General features: G+C 37.6%; 1 long non-coding RNA gene across 1 annotated transcript; it reads left to right on the top strand.

Moving 5' to 3' along the window:
- The first annotated feature begins 13,392 nt into the window (after positions 1–13,392).
- LOC122018629 lies at positions 13,393–15,044 on the top strand. The gene is made up of 4 exons (XR_006121844.1): positions 13,393–13,432; positions 13,544–13,619; positions 13,835–13,892; positions 15,030–15,044. It is a non-coding gene; the product is annotated as an uncharacterized LOC122018629 (long non-coding RNA).
- The last annotated feature ends 1,934 nt before the right edge of the window (positions 15,045–16,978 follow it).

Consider the following 16,978-nt stretch of genomic DNA (forward strand, 5'->3'; position numbering starts at 1 on the left):
AAAAGAAAAACAAAAGAACACAACATCGAAAACTAATTCGAAATACTAGAATCGCATGCCTCTCGTATTTGATATTTTTACAAAGAAATAAAACTAGTATGATGCGGAAATTAAATATTAGTATACCTTTTCTTTTGCAAACAAAAACCTCTAGGTCTTCTACTGTATTCCTCTTCTAATCCCGGACGTTGTGTGGGCAACAATCTTCCGAGACGAGAACCACAAAGGCACCTTCTTCTTCCTTCCTTCAAGTTTCGGCCAAGCATATCTTCTAAAGGATGAAGAATTTTTCCCACCAACCAAGCTCCAAGGGATGCAAGCTTTCTCTCCTTCTTCCTCAAGCTAGATCCGGCCACCTCCTCAAAGCTCCAAGAGATAAAGGATTTCGGCCACACAAGAGGAAGAGAGAAAAGGAGAAGGGCCGGCCACACCAAGGAAGAAAAGAGGAAGAAAATATAATAGAGTCGTTCACAATGAAGCCTCCTCTACCCCCTCTTTTATAATCCTTGGTCTTGGCAAATAAGGAAAATTTAAAAAAAACTTCCTTAATTCTTTTGCCATTAAAAAAGAAAATTTATTTAATTAAAAATAATTTTATCTTCTCCAATTTATTTGGTCGGCCACTCTTCTCCCCAAATCAAGGAAAGTTTTAATTAAAACTTCCTAATTTGTTTCCAGAAATTTATAAAATTTCTCCAATAATTTAATCCCTTCATGATTGGTTAATAAAAAGGAAATTTTATAAATTAAAATCTCTCTTTTAAACATGTGGATAAAAAGAAAGTTATCTCTAAAAAATTAAAATCTATTTTAACCTACAAATAAGGAAATATATCAAATCTTTTCTTAATCTCTTGTAGAAACTTATAAAAGAGAATATTTAATTTTTAAACTCTCTTTTAAATCATGAACATGATTAAAAAGGAAAGTTTTCTTAAAATTTAAAATCCACCTTTTAATCAACAAATAAGGAAAGATTTCAAATTTTAAACTCTCTTTTAAACATGTAGATGATTTACAAATAAGGAAAGTTTTTACCAAAAAATTAAAACCATCCTTTTAATCTACAAATAAGGAAAGAGATTAATCTCTTCTCTTAATCTTTTGTAGAAAGCTATAAAAGGAAATTTTTAATTTTTAAACTTTCTTTTAAAACCATAGTATCCACATAAGAAATAATTTTAATAAAAATCCTTTTTAATATTTTAGTGGTCGGCCACCTAAGCTTGGGACCCAAGCTTTGGCCGGCCACCAACTTGGCTCATCCACTTGGTCTTGGCCGGCCCTAGCTTGAGTTCCAAGCTAGATTGGCCGACCCCATTGGATGGGTAAGAAGGTGGGTATGTGGTGGGTATAAATCTCTATATACAAGAGGCTACGATAGGGACCGAGAGGAGGAATTGGTTTTGGTCTCCCGATGAGATTAAGCATCCCGTGTTCGCCCCGAACACACAACTTAATTTCATCAATAATAATTCATTCCACTAAAGAACTATTATTGAACTACCGCACCAATCCCAAATTACATTTTGGGCTCCTTCTTATTATGAGTGTGTTAGTCTCCCTGTGTTTAAGATAACAAATGTCCACTAATTAAGTAAGTTACTGACAACTCACTTAATTAATATCTAGCTCCAAGAGTAGTACCACTCAACTTCATTGTCATGTCGGACTAAGTTCACCTGCAGGGTTTAACATGGCAATCCTTATGAGCTCCTCTTGGGGACATTCTCAACCTAGATTATTAGGACACAGTTTCCTTCTATAATCAACAACACACACTATAAGTGATATCATTTCCCAACTTATCGGGCTTATTGATTTATCAAACTAAATCTCACCCATTGATAAATTAAAGAAATAAATATCAAATATATGTGCTTGTTATTATATTAGGATTAAGAGCACACACTTCCATAATAACTGAGGTCTTTGTCCCTTTATAAAGTCAATATAAAAGAGACGACCTCTAATGGTCCTACTCAATACACTCTAAGTGTACTAGTGTAATTATATAGTTAAGACAAACTAATACCTAATTACACTACGATCTTCCAATGGTTTGTTCCTTTCCATCTTGATCGTGAGCTACTGTTTATAATTTATAAGGTACTGACAACATGATCCTCTGTGTGTGACACCACATACCATGTTATCTACAATATAAATTAATTGAACAACTACATTTATCATAAATGTAGACATTCGACCAATGTGATTCTTGTTTCTAGATAAATGTTTATACCAAAAGCTAGGCTTTTAGTATACATCCTAACAATCTCCCACTTATACTAAAAGACTAAGCTGCCATATCTGTTGCCATACATCTGAATCCCAACCCTTCAACATGCCCATCAAAAGCTCTTGCCTTAAGGGCCTTAGTGAAAAGGTCTTCTAGGTTATCACTTGATGCAATCTAGGTAGCAATAACTTCTCCTCGTTTATACGATTTCTCGTATTGGGTGGTACTTGCGCTCTATTGTGTTTACTTACCTTATAGACTCATGGTTTCTTTGAGTTTGCTACTGCACCACTATTATTACAATAAATTGTAATAATCTTTGGACAAACTAGAAATCATATATAAGTTTATCTTGAGGTTATTGAGTTATTCAGCTTTTATGGCTACCTCAGAGGGTTGCCATATACTCAGCTTCTATAGTGGAGTCCAGAAAAACACCTATGCTTATCACTCTTCCATAGTTATGACTTTACCTCCTAAAGTAAACACAAAACCCCGAGGTTGACTTACTATTGTCCCTATCCGATTGGAAGTCAAAATCCGTGCAACCCACAGGGACTAAATCAACTGCCTTGTAAGCTAGCATATAATTTCTAGTGCCTCTAAGGTACTTCAATATATGCTTTACTATAGTCCAATGTCCTTGTCAAGGGTTACTTTGATATCTGCTAATAATGCCCTTGGCAAAACAGATTTCTGATCTCGTGCATAGCATACATTAGGCTTCCTACAGCCGAAGCATAAAGAACTGCCTTCATTTCCTTTATTTCCTTTGATGTCTTCTGAGACATCTCTTTAGATAAAGCTACTCCATGCCTAAAAGGTGAGAGACCTTTCTTGGAGTTTTGCATGCTTAAAACGAGCAAGGATTATTTCGATATATGAAGCTTGGGATAAGTAAAATATTCTTTTCTTCCGATCCCTTATTACTTTGATCCCTAGAATATATACATTCTCCCAAGTCCTTCATATCGAATTGCTTGGGCAACCATACCCTTACTTCTGACAATAATTTGATATTGTTTCCAACTACCAAAAATGTTATCTACGTATAGTACAAGAAATACCACCACGTTTCCATCACACTTTTTGTATACACAAGACTTATCTGGTTACTAAATAAATCCATAGGTATGGATTACTTTGATAAACCGGATGTTCCAAGACCTTGAAGCTTTGCCTCAGTCCATAGACTGATTGAACTTCCACACAAGATGCTCTTTGCCCTTTGCAATGAACCCTTCTGGTTGCTTTATATGGATGCTTTCTTCAAGACTTCCATTAAGGAATGCTGTCTTGACATCCACTTGCCAAATAGATAAAAGAATCCAGATAGACTTAAGCATTGCTACCAGTGAAAAAGTTTCCTTTTTCATCAAGCCTTGCTTTGAAAGTTTTCACCTTCCTGTCTATCCATCTTTTCCTATTTGTAGACCTATTTTTACCCAATGGCTTTTACATCATCTGGTGGTTCTACAGGCTTCCAGATTTTATTAGAATACATATATTCTAATTCTGTATTCATTGCTCTTTGCCAAGATGCTGCATCTTTGTCTTGCAGTGCTTCATCATATGTCCGGGATTAGGCTCATGTTCATTCGGGATCAAGTCCAAAGACTCTCCCAAAACATGAATCTCTTAGGTTGCTTGACAACCCTCCCACTATGATGAGGCACTGTTTGTAATTGTGTATCATTTATGATACGTGTTGCAGTTTCTTGTGATATTTCATCTTGTACAGTTGGTACTAGATTAGACATGTCCTTTATTATTTTCTTAAGAACAAATTTTCTTATGGGCACGTGGTTTATTACATAGTCTTTTTCTAAAAATCGGTCATTGATGCTAACAATGACCTTCTGATTTTTTAAGACTATAAACCTACTTTCATTTCTCTAGGATAACCCACAAACAAGTGAATTCCTATCCAACTTATCATTGTCTCTCTTCAGCATATGTGTTGGACTACCCAAATCTGAATATGCTTCAAAATAGGCTTACGCCTATTCAGCAATTCTATATGAATAGAGAGTTCTGACTTTGAAAGGTACTATGTTTACTTCCGTTTCCAGAGTATATCCTTAAAATGAATTTGGTAATTTTCTAAATAACTCATCATCAATCTACTTATTTCCATAAGAGTCATATACCTTCTTTCTACTACACCATTCTGTTGGGGTGTACCAGGTGCAGTTAGTTGGGAGTGAATCCCTACTTTTGATAAGTAACTCCTAAATTGTCCCAAGAGGTACTTGCCACTACGATCTTACCATAGTGACTTGCTACTTTTACTTTAACGTTTCTCCGCATCAACCTTGTACTCTTTGAAATAATCAAAGCACTTAGTCTTGCGGCACATTAAGTAAATGTATTTGTATCTTGAATAGTTGTCTATAAAATAACGAAATATTCGATACTACCTCTTGTCTGGATAGTCATAGGATCACACAAATCAGAATGAACCAATTCCAATATATCTTTGGCTCCATACCCCTTAGACTTAAAAGCTTCTTGGTTATTTTTCCTTCCAAGTAAGACTCGCAGGTTGGAAAGATTTCCACTACTAATGAACCCAAAAGTTCATCAGCTACCAATGAATCCTACTCAAGTTAATATAACCTAGCCTTAGATGCCAAAGATATAATTGGTTCATTTCTGAAGGTTGCTTTCTCTTAAAGTTAGAAGATGTGTTACTAATTTCCATTTGTTGCATCGTGGGAGTTATTGGATTTATAAATTGCCAACCAACGTACCAGAACAGATAACTTCCCTCTTTTTCTTAATAACAACTTTGTTAAAAGAGGCAGAATATCAAGTTCTTTGAATAGTTTAGAAACTGAAAACTAGTTCTTTCTAAACTTGGTACGTAAAGACAATTACTTAAAATCCATATTTTAATCTTATCAAAGGATAAACATCTCACACTGCAACAGCTGCCACTTTTACAGCAGTGCATATGTGGATGATGTTTTTATTTTCATTTAGTTGTCGGGTTTCCTGGAACCCTGCAATGAATTGCGGACATGATTAATGGTATCTGTATCTACACTCCAGGTTCTGGTAGATAACACCACTAAACATGTTTCAACTAATGAATTAAATACACTTATATTGTTCTTAGTTCTAAGAAGACAGTCTACCTTAATGTCCAAGTCCTATTTCCAATCATTACAATTGGGACTACTAAGTCTTTTCTATAGTATAACAACTAGGGAATTGACAAACATTTTTAATCCTAAGAATCACAAAAATATTTGGTCAAGATCAATTCTTTAAAATCCCAATGAATTTTGTATGTCACGATAGTGTGGACGTATACAAAATCAAAAAGGAGAATTTATCCATTAATTTTATTATCTAATCTAATCGTTGATGTGTATCACATACGTGATTTAGATCTAATCTAATCATGGTGCATCATATACGCGATTTAGATCTAATCTAATCGTTAAAGTACTAATTAATTACTCTACTCTAGCATGCATCACATACACACACACAAATAATTAATTAAATTGTGATTAGTCATGGCCCTACTACGATCTTCTCAAGCCAATGAGAAGATCGGATGGTCAACCTTGGGTCAATAGCTTCTCCAAGCTCCTCCCTTTGACCGCCATGTGTTTCTCACACCCTTCTCGTAACTCCTCGAGTGGACCTTCCACCACTCCAATTTTGTACATTACAAATTCGAAACTCGAGTTACATTCGAGTCTAAACTATTTTATAACAGGAAATAAAATAGAAAGGCATGATGCGCAGGTCGCGTATCAAATATACAACACACACAATCACACAAAAATGGCGCGCAAGTCATATTATGAATTACAACATATGTAACCAATCCAATTGGAGTTTTTGGGCCATGACTATCAAAAATACATACATAATTCTAAATTATATATTTTATATAAATTTCTGCAATTTTACTACTATTTTTATAATTTTATGAGTTACAATTTCCCGGCGGTCCCGTTTAGTAATTTTCGGGCGCGATCGCGGGACAACGCCCCTTGCGGGGTTAGGGGCAGCGCCCCTACTCGTGAAATGAGACACACGAGTGTCCTACTATGATCTTACAGAGCCTTAAGCCACTGTTCCAAAACTATTTGGGTGAAACCTTGCCGTTTCAGAAAGTTTTTCTCGGTATACGAAGCCTATAAGTGACCAAACACTTGTTGTTTCGCATCTCCAAGAAAAATACTCATAAAAACTATAAAAATCATAAATTTACAAAAACTTATAGATCTGATATTTTTCATAAAAATACAAACGAAATATGTACACGCTTCGCACGTTGCTCTGATACCACTGTTGGGACTTTCGAGCCGCAAAACCCGCTTCTTGCGTTGTGGAAACCCCGAAGTCCCATGCCACCGGATCCGTGCGAAGATTAAAAGAACAAAAATTTCATGTACATGTTTTCTAACCTAGATCTACACTAGATCTACATGTTAAGGAGTTTATACCTTTGATGCGAAGCCCTTCGCTTATCCCGCTCGTCCAAGGTTCGTCGGATCTCAAGGGTGTCAAGTGAACACCCCTCTATGTGTATCCACACGAACAAAAAGGATGGAGAAGAAACCTTAGAGTGTGCTAGCACTCATGGAGGTTTCGGCCAACGTGGAGGAGAGGGAGAGAAGAAGAAGCAAGGAGGAAGAAGATGAAATCAATGAGCACAAAAATTGTAACTCACACAATACTAATGGTGGTCGGCCACTTTAGAGGCTTTTAAACCTCTATGGAATATCAAGAGTCACAACTCTTGATCTCCCTCATGATGTGGCACACACATAAGCCAACCTTGATGATGTGGAATATCATCATTGGTCCACCTTATGCCAACTCACAAATGAGATGGCAAATGGTCAAGTCAAACTTGACCCTTTATATTCCCTCTCAAGTCAAGTCAAACTTGACCTCTTCTCTCCCATGGTTGATCAAATCTAACCATTTGATTCAAACTAATTTAATTTAATGAATCTATATTCATTGAATTAAATTGACTCAATGAATCCAAATATAATTAGACTCATTTAACACATGAACCAAATTGAGTCCAACTCAATTAGTCTAATTTAGATTACTCTTAATCCAACTTGGTTCATCACATAAACCTAATCCTCTTGGTTCATCAAATGAACCTAATCTCCATCTAATTACCCTTTGTGTGTGACCCTATAGGTTCTTGTAACGTTGGTAATGCTCTTAAACTCATTTAAAAGCATAAGTAATGAGCGGTATCTAGCAACACATCATTACTACCCAAGTTACAAGAATGTTGAGATCCAACATCACCTTGTGACTAATAATTGTGACTCTTCACAATATATGACAATATCCTTCTATTCTTGACATCTAGATTGATCAATTTGAGGCATAGACGGTGTCATCCTCTGATCAATCTAAATCTTAAACTCCAAGTAGACTCACTATAATCAAATGAGCTCAAGATCTCATATTGACTCATTTGGGCATGGTCATGCACTTAGTGGTCTCACTCTATCAAGAATAACGATGTCACTCCCGTTATATAGGAGGGATAGATCTCATCTACATCACTCACATCCCTCCGTATAATTTGTTACATACCCAGTAATCGCCTTTATAGTCCACCCAGTTACGGGTGACGTTTGACAAAGTCAAAGTATGCAACTCCTTATGTAGGGAATCATGGTGACTTCAGGTCCAAGGACTAATAATCATAATAATAGCCACATGAGAAAGTATATGACACTCATATAACGATCCATGATACTTTCTCATGGCGGGTCATTCAGTATACATTCTCCAATGCATACCCATGTGTCAACTTGATATCACTATATCCATGACTTGTGAGATCAAGTCATCAAGTTGACCTACATGCTAGTCTCATCGCACTAACATTGTCCCTGAATGTTAATACTTGACTAGGAATGATTAAGAGTAGTGTTTTCTATATCATCTCACTATCGATTCAACCAATCGATTGATATAGATAAGAACCTTCTACTCAAGGACGCTATTATACTTAATTATTTGGCACCAATACAAGTAAGTATAATAACCAAAACAAATACCTTTATATACATAGGAATATGATATAATGAGTACATACAACAATCATCAAATGATTGGCTCTAGGGCTCTAACTAACCAGTACTTCATTTGCAAGCAGTCTGGACATTGGAAGGCGGACTGCCCTCATAGGAAAGAGAACAATAAAGGTATATCTTATTCTCTAATAGTTGAAACATGTTTAGCGGTGTTATCTACCAGTACCTGGTGTATAAATACAGGAGTCACTGATCATGTCTGCAATACATTGCAGGGGTTCCAGGAAACCCGACAACTATATGAAGGAGAGATAACCGTCTACATGGGCAATGCTACGAAAGTGGCGGCTATTGCAGTGGGAGATGTTTACTTATCATTTGATAGGAATAGAACTTTGATTTTGAGAAATTATCTTTATGTACCAAGCTTTCGAAAGAATTTAATTTCTGTTTCTAAACTATTTTTGGATGGATATACTGTTTCTTTTGATGGCAAAGTGGTTATCAAGAAAAATATGGTAGTTATCTATTCTGGTACATTAATTGGCAATTTGTATACTCTAAATCCAATAACTCCCATAAAGCAACAAATGGAAATTAATAACACATCCTCTAATTCTAATAAGAGAAAGGAACCTTCGGAAATGAACCAAACATATCTTTGGCATCTAAGACTTGGTCATATAAACTTGAGTAGGATTCAAAGGCTAATAGCCGATGGACTCTTGGGTTCATTGGTGGTGGAAAACTTTCCAACCTGCGAATCTTGCTTAGAAGGAAAAATGACCAAGAGACCTTTTAAGGCTAAGGGGTATAGAGCAAAAGATGTGTTGGAATTGATTCATTCTGATTTGTGTGGACCTATGACTATCCAAGCGAGAGGTGGTTTCGAATATTTTATCTCTTTTATAGATTATTATTTGAGATATGGGTACATTTACTTGATGCGCCGCAAGTTTGAATGTTTTAATAAGTTCAAAGAGTACAAGGCTGATGTGGAGAAACGTCATGGTAAAAGTATCAAGACACTACGGTCTGATCATGGTGGTGAGTACCTCTCAGGAGAGTTTAGGAATACTTATCAGAAGTTGGGATTCAATCATAATTGTCTGCACCTGGTATACCCCAACAGAATGGTGTAACAGAACGAAGGAATAGGACTCTTATGGAAATGGTTAGATCGATGATGAGTTATTCAGAATTACCAAATCATTCTGGGGATATGCTTTAGAAATGACAGTGTACATTCTGAACTTGATACCTTCTAAATCAGTACCCTCTACTTCCATAAAATTATGGAATGGGCGTAAGCCTAGTCTGAGACATATTCGGATTTGGGGTAGTCTAGTACATGTGCTGAATGGAGATGCTGATAAGTTAGAATCTCGTACATAAGTTCTCTTGTTTATAGGTTATCATAAAAGAACGAAAGGTGGTTTGTTTTATAGTTCTAAAGATCAAAAGGTCATTGTTAGCACTAATGCCTGATTTTTAGAAGAGGACTATATAATGAACCAAAAGCCCATGAGTGAAATTATTCTGGAAGAAATGAAAGAGGACACGTCTACTTTAGTACCAACAGTGCAAGATGAAATATCACAAGAAACTGCAACACGTATCACAAATGATGCACAATTACAGATAGTGCCTCGTCGTAGTGGGAGGATTGTTAGGCAACATGAAAGATTCATGTTTTTGGGAGAGTCTTCGAACTTGATCCCAAGTAAACATGAACCTGATCCCCGAACATATGATGAAGCACTCCAAGATAAAGATGCAGCATCTTGGCAAAGAGCAATGAATTCAGAAATAGAATCTATGTATTCTAACAAAGTCTGGGAGCTAGTAGATCTGTCAAATGGTGTAAAAGCTATTGGATGTAAATGAGTCTACAAAAGGAAAAGAGGGGCAGACGGGAAGGTGGAAACCTTCAAAGCAAGTCTTGTTGTGAAGGGGTATACTCAGAAAGAGGGAATCGATTATGAGGAAATTTTTTCGCCAGTAGCTATGCTTAAGTCTATCCGGATACTCTTATCTATTGCTACTCATATGGATTATGAGGTTTGGAAAATAGATGTCAAGACAACTTTTCTTAATGGAAATCTTGAAGAAAATATCCATATGAAGCAACCAAAGGGGTTTATTGCAAAGGGAAAAGAGCATCTTGTATGTAAGCTCAATCGGTCTATTTATAGACTGAAGCAAGCTTCAAGGTCTTGGAACATCCGGTTTAATGAAGTAATCCAGTCTTATGGATTTATTCAGTGTCCAGATGAGTCTTCTGTATACAAGAAGTGTGACGAAAATGTGGTGGTATTTCTTGTACTATACGTAGATGACATTTTGTTAATTGACAACAATGTCAAAGTGTTGTCAGAAGTAAGGATATGGTTGTCCAAGCAATTCGATATGAAGGACTTGGGAGAATGTGGACATATTCTTAGGATTAAAGTAATAAGGGATCACAAAAAAAAAATGTTGTGCTTATCCCAAGCTTCATATATCGACACTATCCTAGCTCGTTTTAGCATGTAAAACTCCAAGAAAAATTTTCTACCTTTTCGGCATGGAGTATCTTTATCTAAAGAGATGTCTCCTAAGACATCAAAAGAGATAGAGGAAATGAAGGTAGTTCCTTATGCTTCAGCTGTAGGAAGCCTAATGTATGCAATGTTATGCACGGGACTAGATATCTATTTTGTCATGGGCATGGTTAGCAGATATCAAAGTAATCTAGGTCAGGGACATTAGACTGTCGTAAAGCATATATTAAAGTACCTGAGAAAGACTAAAGACTATATGTTGGTTTACCAAGTAGATGATTTGCTCCCTGTGGGTTACAGGGATTCTGACTTTCAATCAAATAGGGATAATAGTAAGTTTACCTTAGGTTATGTGTTTACTTTAGGAGGTGGAGCCATAGCACAGAGGAGTGTTAAGCAGAAATGCATTTCAGACTCCACCATGGAAGCTGAGTATGTGGCAACCTCTGAGGCAACCAAAGAAGTTGTAGGGTTCAGAAATTTCTTGATGGACTTAGATGTGATTTTTGATTTGCCCAAAATCATCATAATTTATTGTGATAATAGTGGTGCAGTAGCAAACTCGAAGGAATCATGAGCCCATAAGACGAGTAAACACATTGAGCGCAAGTACCACCTGATATGAGACATCATAAAGTAAGGAGAAGTTGTTGTCACCAAGATTGCATCGGTAGATAACCTGGCAGATCCTTTCACCAAGGCCCTTCAGGCGAAAATTTTTGATCGGCATATTGAGGAGATGGGAATCAGATGTATGGCAGCATTTATAGCAGCATAATCTTTTAGTATAAGTGGGAGATTGTTAGAATGTATACTAAAAGTCTAGCTTTTGTATAAATATTTATTTTGAAATAAGAATCACATTGGTCCAATGTCTACATTTATATGCTAAATGAAATTGTCCATTTAATTTATATTGAAGATAACATAGTGCGTGGTGTCACACAGAATATCATGTTATGAATTCCTTATAAATTATAAATAGTTACTCATGACCAAGATGAAATGGGGCAAACCATTGGAATGGTTGTAGTGTAATTTAGTATTAGTTTATCTTGACTATAAAGTTACAGTAGTACACTCTGAGTGTATTAAGCAGGACCATTTGAGGTTGTTCTTTTTATACTGACTGTAAAAAAGAACAGGACCTCTGTTATTATGGAAGTGCATACTCTTAATCATGATATAATAATAAGCACATATACTTAATATTTATTTCTTTAATTTATCAAAGGGTGAGATTTAGTTCATTAAATCAATAGGCCCGATAAGTTGGGAAATGATATTATTTATATGGTGTGTTGTTGATTATAGAATGAAATTGTGTCCTAGTGATCTAGGTTGGTGATGTCTCCTTGAGGAGCTCATAAGGATTGTCATGTAAACCCTGCAGGTGGACTTAGTCTGACATGATAATAAGGTTGAGTGGTACTACTCTTGGAGTTAAATATTAATTAAGTGAGTTGTCAGTAACTCATTTAATTAGTGGGCATTTGATATCTTAAACACAGGGAGACTAACGCACTCATAATAAGAAGGAGCCCATATTGTAATATAGGATTGGTGTGGTAGTGCAATAATAACTCTTTAGTGGTGTAAAATATCGAAAATTAGCGAATAATGATAAGAGATTTTTCCAAAATTTTTGGAAATTTTTTGGGAATTTTTCAGAGCTCGTAAGGACGAGTTTACAAGAATAAATTTGGGCCCCGGGAAAGTCTGTTCAGGCTACCCCATTTAAGTGAGGAAAAGTTTATTTATCTTATTTATTTTTATTTTCTTTTCTTTCTCCCTTAAACGTCGTTTTCTCTCCTCACCCGCCCGATTCTTCCCCTAACCCGACGCCTCTTCTCCTTCCTCTCGGCGCCGAGCTCTCCCCCTTTCTCCTTCTTTCGATCCCATGCCCTAACCGCAAAACTACCATGCGGTTCCTTCTTCCCCTTCCTCGCGTGCCCTAGCGACACCTTTTCCCTCTGCGGCCGAGCCCTAGCTCGATTCATCTCGCGCGACTTTCCCTGTTTCTTCCCTATCTCGGCTGTTGAGATCAGGAAGCACTGAGCCCTCTCTGCCTTAGCTCCGGCAGCAGACCTTATCTTCTGCTCTAGCACAGGACGCGATTGTCTCTACCCGACACTGACCCTCATCTCCCCTGCTCGGTGTCGCCGACCCAAATCTGGTCTCTTTTGTTCTGCCGACAGCAGCCTTTCAACTTTGCCCTAGATCGCCGGAATCTGGAAGCTTGAGTGGGTCTTCGGTTAGGAGCAGCAACCCAAGCCTTGGTGCCCCCCCTTCCGTGCCCTAGTTCCACTGTTGGGTCTTCCTTCAGCCACCTCCTACAGTGCACCAACAGGGGAGCATCCGAAATTGGTGAGTATTGTTTTGATTATTTCTTCTTGATCCAGTTGGTGGACAGTAACTTGATAAGGGTTGTAAGGTGAGGTTGAGTGTTGTGGAGCAACAAGCACGACTGCGAGGTATACGTATTGTGTTCTGTGGATTTGGAATTTATGTGTTGTGGTTTGTTCTTTGATCCAGCAGCTTACCCTAGAGGTCCTTGCTTCAGCCCTAAGTAGAGAGTTGACAACCCTACAGCGGTGTTTGGTGTTGAGGTAAGAAGTATGATATCAGATTTGTAGTGATGCGAGTTTGATTTGTAGCTAGAGGTTGTGATTGTTTGTCTACCAGTCTTTATAGCTTGGCCAACATTCTGTTTTGGGCAGGGAACCCCACCGGTCATTCTGTTTTGGGCAGGGAACCCCTTCGACTGTGAGCCATCAGCGATCATCTTAGATTTGGGTGAGTTCTTATGATTGGTTTAGATTAAGTTATTGAGATGGATTATGCTTATTGCAAGTCCCAATTTGAATGGATTGGTTAAGATACGATTGAGGAGTTAGATAAACTAATTAGGGTTTATAATTGGATCTGGATTTATGTTAGCTTCTCGAGGGTTTGATTTAGCTAATTTATTAGTATGTAATTAGCTAAATCTGTATATCATGTTGTTACAGGACTGTGATTTGAGACGGGCGTCTCGACATCAGATTGGTTCGATTTGATCTATTGGAGGTGGGTACCTTGACTTATCTTTTTGATATGTCTAGTAGGTTATAGCCTTTAGTAATAATTATGTTCGTCCTTGTTTCGGTACGTCACTACCGGATACTCGTTACATGCTTGTTTGCTGACCTATTATGCATTTTATGCTAGTACCCATATGATTATATATATGCTCAGTGATGTAGTGACATACCATGCTTGTTATGTTCAGGACCTAGGTTTTTGATATCCTATCTGATCTGTGTACTTTAGATCTTCGTATTTGACCATCGATATTACGGTACTCATTTTATATATATGGGTATGGTTATGTTGATCAGTTTATTGCTATGCTTAGTGTCATGCATCATGATTGCATGCTGCACGATTGTCGGCTCCACTATGGTTGAGCACATCGCCAGTTACATGTACTGCACACATCACCACTCATGGGTTAGTGGTATATCAGACAGGTGTGTAACGGTTCTGCTGTTTGGCTCTGTTGGTCTGAGGACTCAGCGTGGTAGCCGGCAGACAGTTCTGCTCTGTTTGGCTCCGCTGGCATTTAGTGTAGCAGCGTGGTAGCCGACAGACGGTGGACTCTGTTTGGCTCCGTTGGTCAGGTGACTCAGCGTGGTAGCCGGCAGAGATACCTCCCCGTCATCGTGTGCCGGGAGATGAGAGCATTGAGCTCCCCCATTTATGATTTGGGGTCAGAGGACAGGAGTACTCCGACAGCATCCCGTCCACTCAGTCACTCATCAGGTGTAGTGATGGTAGAGTGCACGGTTGTCACAGCCCTACCCACTCGGTTTCACCATTGTATGTGAGATGACTGACTGGCGTCAGGGGTGACCATGTCATTGGCATCATATGCATTGATGCATTTACTGATTGTGGTTGTTGCACTTATATGTTGCATTTGTATGGATGCATATGTTTGACATGCATACAGGATTTATGACACTTCCAGTCTTACGACCTGATTATTCTGATAGGTGGCCCTAGTGAGTACAGTACTCTTCAGCATTTTCTATTATGCATTACATTCTTTTGTTCAGAAGACTGTACTCCATAGTTATTACCATTTGTTATAGTTTATTATACATGTCAACTAGGTATCTGCTGAGTTGTTGAACTCACCCCCGTGGACTCTATCTTTTTCAGGTACCAGGTTGGTTTTGTTGTCGCTTGGAATATCCTGTCCGCTGGTTCTCACGTCACATCAGAAAACTTATCGGTTTTACTTATATTTTGTTGTTTATGCATCAGTTTGTTTAGCTCTGTACTCCGATTTTGTTTTTGGAGTGTTGATGTTGTTATGTGGTATTTTGTATTGGTTGTTGGTTGTATAAGCCTAGCCGGCTAGTAGTTTTTGTGCTTTGGTTTGTATTGGGTTTCTGTCATTTTCCGTTGTGTTGGTTTTGTTTCAGCCGTGTGGGTTGATGATATATATATATCTGCGTGGTTGTGTGTATATTCCAGCCGCCTGTGGCTGATGTATATTATGCCTGTAGAAATATTTCAGATTGTCACCCGTACAGAGGAGGTGCTGCCGAAATTTCTTCAGACAGGAACTCCTCTGGGGCATGACAAGTGGTATGAGTTATTATTGATGAACTTGAGTTTGGTGTTCAAGGTGAACATGGGAAGCTCAAGCTCATCGGGAGACCAAAACTAATTTCTCCTCTCGGTCCTTGTTGTTACCCAAAGTCTAGCTTCTTAACCAAGCTTAAGGGTCGGCCACATCCTTGCTTGGAGCCCAAGCAAGGGGCTAGCCAAGCCAAGCTTGGAGCTCAAGCTAGGGGAAAGGGAGTTTTTATTTTGTTAAAAATTTTCCTTTTATGATGCTTGCCACATGGTTTTAAAAGAGAGTTTTAAATTTTTAAATCTTTCCTTTTATAGCTTTCTACAAAGGATTAAAAGAGAGATTTGAAATCTTTCCTTATGTGTAGTTATCTATAATGTTTAAAAGAAAGATTTTAATTTTAAACTTTTCTTTTTGTAACCATGATATAAAAGGAGTTTTATTTTAAATCTTTTCTTTTATAGACATCCATAAAAGGATTTAAAAGAGAAGATTTTAATTTTAATTTTTAAAATCTTTCCTTGTTTGGACATGATGTGGCTGGCCATGTAAAGGAATAAAAGGAAGTTTTAATTTTTTATTTTAAAACTTTTCTTTTTTGGATTCACCAAGGATTATAAAAGAGAGGGAGAGGGTGCATCATTGAGTACAACCTAAGCCTTGCATCCTCTCTATTGTGGCTGAAACTCCTCTTCTCTTTTTCCTTGGTGGCCGGCTAGAGAACTCCCATTATTCCTTTCCATCAGCATAGAACTTTGCTCATCAATTCAAAGCAGGCTCGACTACTTAAGAGAAGAGGCACACGATTCACGCTAATCAACAATTATACCGACGTGCTTTCTCACGCCCTCTTTTCATGTTCCTTGGCCTCGAAGACACAGACTATGTTATGCGAGAAATTTACAAAGGCATTTATGGAAACTACATTAAATGCTCACTCAGAAGATATTATTGGTTGATTATTTTTTACCAACTCTGTAAGCCAACATAGCTCGGTTCGCCATCGCTTGCATCCATTGTCAAAAGCACCAACATCTCTCCCATTATTCAATCAAGCTCTTGAAGACTTCCACCATTTCATGCCTCTTTGATCAATGGAAAATGGATATTATAGGCCCTAAACCCCAATAGAGCTTTGTCAGAAGAAAATTCTTTCTAATGATAGTTGATTACTTCTCCAAATGGATAGAGGCAGGCCTTAGCTCGAATAACAAAAGATGCAATCATAAAATTTCTATGAAAGAACATTGTCTGTCGATATGGTCTACCTCACTAGCTGATCTCTAATAATGGTTAGCAGTTTCAGGATCGTCAACTCAAAAAGTAGTGCAAAGGTTTTGGCATTCAGCTTGCCTTTACCTCAATTGCTTATCCATAAAGTAATGGTTAGACTGAAGTTGTCAATTGGGAGATAGTTAAGGTCTCAAAATTAAACTTAATCATGTAAAGAGCAATTTAGTTGAAGAATTGCTGAGTATTCTATGGTCTTATCAAACCACACCTTGGGAAAGCACTAGCATGACCCCTT

Source organism: Zingiber officinale, chromosome 9A, assembly GCF_018446385.1.
Source record: "Zingiber officinale cultivar Zhangliang chromosome 9A, Zo_v1.1, whole genome shotgun sequence".
Lineage (NCBI taxonomy): Eukaryota > Viridiplantae > Streptophyta > Magnoliopsida > Zingiberales > Zingiberaceae > Zingiber > Zingiber officinale.